At 45.6% G+C, this 6,378-nt stretch overlaps 1 long non-coding RNA gene across 1 annotated transcript; it reads right to left on the bottom strand.

The window, feature by feature from the left end:
- Positions 1–320: 320 nt before the first annotated feature.
- Positions 321–3,152, bottom strand: LOC124655199. The gene is made up of 4 exons (XR_006988602.1): positions 1,580–3,152; positions 1,210–1,352; positions 625–1,028; positions 321–391 (listed from the first exon to the last, which is right to left on the bottom strand). It is a non-coding gene; the product is annotated as an uncharacterized LOC124655199 (long non-coding RNA).
- Positions 3,153–6,378: the final 3,226 nt, after the last annotated feature.

Here is a 6,378-nt window from a genome sequence, read left to right as displayed (position 1 = left end):
GGGCGGATCCACTCGGTGTCGAGAGGCTCCCGCGGAGGGCCCGCCGGCCGGTCGCTTCTCCTTTCCCTGCGAAGGCCTCGTGGGCGACCTCACCGAGCTCCTCTTCCTCGACACCAACTGCGCCGTCGAGGTCGTCCGGCGGCCGTCGAGGTTTGGCCTCCTCTTCCTCGAGACCCACTCCGCCGCCGCTGCGCCGCCTTCGTCCGCGCTCGCGGCCGTCCCGTCCGTGCCCCTCGCGTCGTGGTCCGGGACGTTGCCCTGCTCCGCCGGGGACGGGGGACGCGCAGGAGCAGCTCGCAACGGCTGCTGCCGCCGGTCGATCGTGCTGCTGCTGCTACATTCTGCAACCACCCCGCCGGGGACGGGGGCCCTGCCGGTGAGAACCTTGTCTCTGCAAAAATGACACCACCTGTTTTTCTGTCAGAGCTGCAAAATTACTAGCGCTAGGCATTAACAGATCCAAGATGCAACATGGACATGGTATGCATACCAGCGTTGGGCATTAACAGATGCAAGATGGCTTCCCGTAGGTGGGATCTATTTTTCAATGTTGTACTGGGAGTAAAAATATACTCCTGGGAGTATGTCCTGGGAGTAAAAATATATGGAGCTTGTAATGCTGACCTTTTTACCATGTCCTGGGAGGAAATTGCTGTATCTATCGTACCCCATATTGTCTCAGACTTTCAGTACCACTTGATCTTTCAGCTCCATGTGCCAGACAAGGCTCTATCAAATGAAACACCAGGACCAGCATAATATTGGCGGTTATTAGAGTTCCATATGTTTTAGACCAGCAGTAAAAATGTTGGAAGTAAAGAGCACATCTTGCGGAACTCCTGGTTCTTCAGGAAGAACCCTGTGAGCGTGGACAGGCTCTGTCTGCTCAAGGGCGAGTTGACAGGTTGGATCATGGGGTCCTGGCTGCTATCATCCTTGCCACTCTTCCTGTAGCGTATCGGTGCTTTGACAAATTTCAACATAAACTCATCCGTCGGAAGGTTCTCATCGCTGAAGTAGTACTCCACCTGCAAATTCGAAACAATTCACTTTCAGATAATCACACCATTCAGAATATGGTTTGTGTATTGCGCGAATGCAGGATTAGAAGATGCTTTTGGACACTGACTACAGAGATTGCATTTGTATCTACATATGACACCATGAAGGTGCTAACTAAGGAGAACACAAGAGACTCAGCATTCTTACGAGAAACAAAAATCAGACGGTGACCGGTTCCTTGCTGAACTGCACCTTGATGTTGCTGTCCGAACTGCTTGATCAGGAAGCAGTTGTTCTTCTTGACAAGCTCCCAGACCAGAGAACGCGGAACGGTAGTCATTTCCTTTCGCCTAAATCACCAAGATAAAAACAAAAAAGTTAGGAACTGGGTAGTAAGTAGCGCAAGGTCCCCGGCGAGAGGGAGTTCGGGGCAGATCCGCTCGGTGTCGGGAGGCTCCTCCAGTAAGATGATAGTTCCTCCAGAGTAGCATCCAGCAAATGCTCTTAAGACAGAGAATGTCTGTGATTCAAAGATAATTGAAGATTTTTATGGAGCATCTCAATCAGAACATCTTACCAGTGCCATCTTTGCGTGGGAGAGATTCTTCGAGATCCATTCTGCGCCAACTCCCAGCCAAAGATGACAGATGATCAACCTTATCATACTACCCAAGAAGACCACCTGTATGGATAAAGAGGACTTTTCGCCCTTTCCACTTGGCTGGATTGCTAGACATGTCTTTCAGCATTCCATATACTCCCTTCCCACTGCAGAAAAAGAAATTAGGATATCGTCATTAAGAAACATAAATGGTAATCACAACAAAAGCAAGATAAACATTCAATCTCTTCATGAACTTTCTGGAAGGATCCTCCAGTAAGATGATACTCCAGAAGTAGAATAATAAAAGCCTTGTTTCTCAATACTCCATTTTACACAGTTGAAGATACAAAGGCGAACCAATCATCAACACAAAGACAATGACCGGGTTACCGATTAAGAATCACTGAACTTGGAAGTAAAGAAAGCATGAATGCATACTTAACTGCTTATTCTAAAATACTATCATAGAGTTCAAGCTCCCATCAGTTTTGAGATCTCGTGTGTTTGATAGTTATGTTAGGATTTTTTAAAGCCATTTCCAGGTAAATGCTAGGATTTGAATTTAAGTAACCCAATGGTGATGGTGATTTTCATAACTTGTGCCTTTCCCCCACACAATCCTTGCAGATTCATCCAATTATTTTTCTCAGAAGCATTTTCAGATACTACAACATGTTGATTTTCTTGGTGAAAATGCAGAACTTATTAAGCACAATCACTCTCACTATCTTTGGTCTTCAGTCTTGACCAGCAATACATGGTAATGTCAAATATCTATTTTTGTCAACTGCTAGCTGAATTGTAGCTGAAACTTATGCTTTCTGGAATCTGTACATGCAAGTACGGAACAAATGTGTTAGCTCTACCTTCTAGCTACAGAAACTTTATGGTTGTAATGACTCTAGTCTATCTTTTCTGCAGCTCGCCCAGTCCACAATAGGAGAAAATGGTCCTCCTCTTTGATATCAATTTAACTCCTCCACAAGAGCAGGATGATGCAGGGAGGGATCTGGATCTCGACTTCAGTCCGCATACTCCAGAACATGCTGCTCAGCTAGGACATGTTCCAGAAGAAGAACACCAAGAACAAGAACATGCTGCGGAGCCAGAACAGATTCTAGAAGAAGAACAAGAACATGTTGCGGAGCCAGATCAGATTCCAGAAGAAGAACAAGAACATGGTGTGCAGAGGCACCATAAAGATATGCCGGAGAGTTATAAATTTGCTGCATATATTGCACTGAAAGCTCTAGGCAATGATAGACCTGTGGTGAAGGCGGATAAAGAAATTGTCGCTCAACTTTTGGGAATAAGTCTTAGATCTGTTGAGAAGACATGGAAGAAGGCCATAGATCAAGAGGGCAGAAATGAAGTGCTTGATTTCTCAAACAAGCGGAAGGGAAGATGCGGAAGAAAGAGGAGAGAGCTTAATCTCGACGAAAGGGTGCCTAAAGTTCCACTAAACAAAAGGGGTACATTGAGGGCGCTAGCAAGGTCCCTTGATGTCCCTTTCTCGACACTACAAAGAAGGTTGGCATGGGGCGATTTAAGGCGCCATACTAATAGTACGAAGCCATATCTATCTTTGGAGAACGGACTCGGAAGACTACTATATTGCATCTCAATGATAGATGAACCATCAATAACGGATGCAAAGCTTATCTTCAAAATGATGGGGAACATAATGCATATGGATGAAAAATGGTTTGATATGACAAAGCGTAATCGAACATATTACCTAACTCCAGAAGAACCGGATCCAGTTCGCACTATCCATAACCATAATAACATCGGTAAGGTGATGTTCCTAACTCTGGTTGCAAGACCAAGATTTGATGTACAAGGTAATATGACATTTGACGGGAAGGTCGGAATTTGGGCTTTTGTCATGGAGGATGTGGCCAAGTACAACTCAAAGTATCAGACAAAAGGCGATTTGAAGCTAAAGAATCTCAATGTTACTAGAGACGTGATGCGGGAATACCTCTGTGAGAAGGTAATTCCAGCCATTGTTGAAGTATGGCCCGACGATGGAGACGTGGGAACCATATGGATACAACAAGACAATGCAAGAACACATGTTCCGCTCTGATGATCCTATTTTTCAAGCCGCCGTAAAAGCTTCGGGATTGGATATTAGGTTGACTTTTCAACCTCCTAACTCCCCGGATGTGAATGTTCCGGATCTACTGCTTCTTCGGTTCAATCCAATCCTTGGCATTTGAGAGTGCACCCAACGAGTCTCAAAGAGCCGATAGAATCGGTAGAACAAGCTTACGATGCATATGACGTGAATACACTTGCCAAAGTGTATGTCACCTTGCGATCCGTCCTTGTGCAGATTATGAAAAACCGGGGTGGAAATACATACAAGATAATTCACATGGGCAAGGACAAACTGATAAAGGAGGGAAACTTGCCTGACACACTAGAGGTTGATAGCGAACTATATGAAGAAACCTTAAAGTTGATAGAGGAATATGAGAATCAACTAAAGGAGGAAGAGGAGACAAAGATCAAGGTTGCACAAGCAAAGAAAACATCAAAGAGAAAAGGAAGATTCCAATTAATTGTGGACGATGACACTATTATCGCAGCAAAAGAATATAGCACATGGTTGAAGGACCCATCAAGCATTATCCGTCCATCGCGTCGAGTCAAGACTGTATGTCAATGTCCTATTGCTTGTAATTATCTGTATTAAGATAGGTCTAAACTGGTGCTCTTACTCACAGAATTTTATATCTACTATTTACAGAAACTTGACCTCATCCGGGAAACACAAATAGGCGAATTTGAAGCTGCAATACAACCAAGAATAGAAGAAGAGAAGCCTAAGCAGGAGAAGAGGAAGGGAAAACAACCAGTAATAGAAAAAGAGAAGCCTAAGGAGAAGAAGAGGAGAAGAGGAGGAGAAGAGGAACAAGAGGTGTAAATTATAAGCATGGTATATTGCAAACAGTTGTAAATTATAAACATGGCATACTGCAAACAGTTGTAAATTATAAACATGGCATACTGCAAAAAGTTGTAAATTATAAACAGTTGTAAATTTATCAGAAACACTTATTGCATCAGCTCTCCTAGCTTTGCTTAGTGGTCTGTCATGATCTGAAAATAAGGGCAATGTAAGCTGCTGCTTTCGGACAAAAAATGCAAAAGACCAGAGACCACAAAGAAGAACTCTAGGTTTCTTGAAGCAATACAGCTGCATCAGAGTAAGGCAGCATGTAACAGGAATAAACACAAGCACTTGGCGGGCCAGAAAGCATGCAACCCAATATATTTGAGAGCTTATGCTGACAAGCGCATCATGTTAATCATTTGGCACACAAGCAGGGCATCAGATAAGTTGCTCAAAAGACAAATGAGAAACAAGCCATTGATCGATGGTGCACACAGTTACCTGCCGCTGGGGCACATTTTTATGTTCAAAATCTTATTACTGGAGTAAGAAAATAAATGTGTCATATTTATGATGTCCCTCAATTGTTTCTGGAGCCCCTATCCTTTCTATGTAGGCAAGAGATTACAGTACAAGCTAGCACAAACTCGCAAATGCAGAGCGCATTATAATCTGTCACTAGAATGGAATGGCGGCCACGAGCACAAATGTAATGCTTCCTTGACAGGACCACGGTTCATCGGTAATATTGGGATCAGCACAAGCTTCCAACAAGCACTTGATGCAGTCAGCTAAGCCATCCATTACAGCTATTGGTAATGGAGTTTCAGGGCTACCAGCATTGACATCAGCACCGGCAGAAGGGACTAGGAGAACCAGCTGCAGTTTACTCTAGCTCTTGATGCTACCGAAAAGACTTTAATCCGAAAAAGAAGTGAGTTATTATTCAGAGTACATGTTCAGTATGCAGCAATCTGCATTTCTTCAGGTTAGAAGGGACTACGAGTATGTAGCAATCTGTGTCGCTGGGCTCTTGCAAGCACAAATGAATCAGACTAAAAATCAAAGGCACTTGGTAGAATGTGTAGATACATCACGAATTGACCAGAGATAATTCCCCAAGCTAGATTCTCTTCTTTTGGCAGCAATTGGCTTCATAAACTAATCGAAAGGCAAGAATAAAAGAGAGATGCAGCGACTCCTATCTTACTTATCATGACGGAGCAGGCACCGAGGATGACCAGCAGCTAGCTCGTGGAGACCCCCAACTTCTTGTCCACCTGAATCAGCGACCCACCGGCGACGCAGGTCGGCGCATGGCGTTCGGCTTGCGCCATGGCCTTGCCGCGGAGGCCGCGAGCGGTGGCGTGGCGGCAGGCCGTGCCGTAGAGGTCGGACGGAATGACCTTGATTTGGGATCAGCTCGGAGAGGAGGGGTGAGCGGTGGCATGCTGGGTCAAAAGCAGAGCACGGATTTGAACTCGTTCTAGCAGATCTAGCGGAGACAGTGTGGGAAAGCATGGCGGCGGCGATGTCTTGGGTGGGGAAAATCCAACCTTTCCCGGCAGCTGTATCTTCACAAGCGGCAATAGTGCGGGGACCAAGGCAACGGGGGAGAAAGGAGGCGGCATCGCAACAGAGGTAAAAAAGAAGGCGGCTTCGGGCGAAGGTGGGCGGGGCGGGGGCTGAGCGGCTTCGGACGGAGGTGGGCGGGGCGGGGGCTGAACGGCGTGAGAGCCAGCCACCGGAGTGAGAGAGACGGATGAGGAAGACAACTGAACGCGATTAGCGGTGGGAGGATCTCCAGTTGTGTCGGAAATTCATCAAGGTGGTTTTTGCAAAACATCCACCGCGTACACTAATTCGG

The sequence above is a fragment of the Lolium rigidum genome, chromosome 5 (genome assembly GCF_022539505.1).
Source record: "Lolium rigidum isolate FL_2022 chromosome 5, APGP_CSIRO_Lrig_0.1, whole genome shotgun sequence".
Classification (NCBI taxonomy): Eukaryota; Viridiplantae; Streptophyta; class Magnoliopsida; order Poales; family Poaceae; genus Lolium; species Lolium rigidum.
The sequence above is the reverse complement of the archived record's forward strand: the minus strand, read 5'-3'. Positions and strand labels throughout refer to the sequence as shown.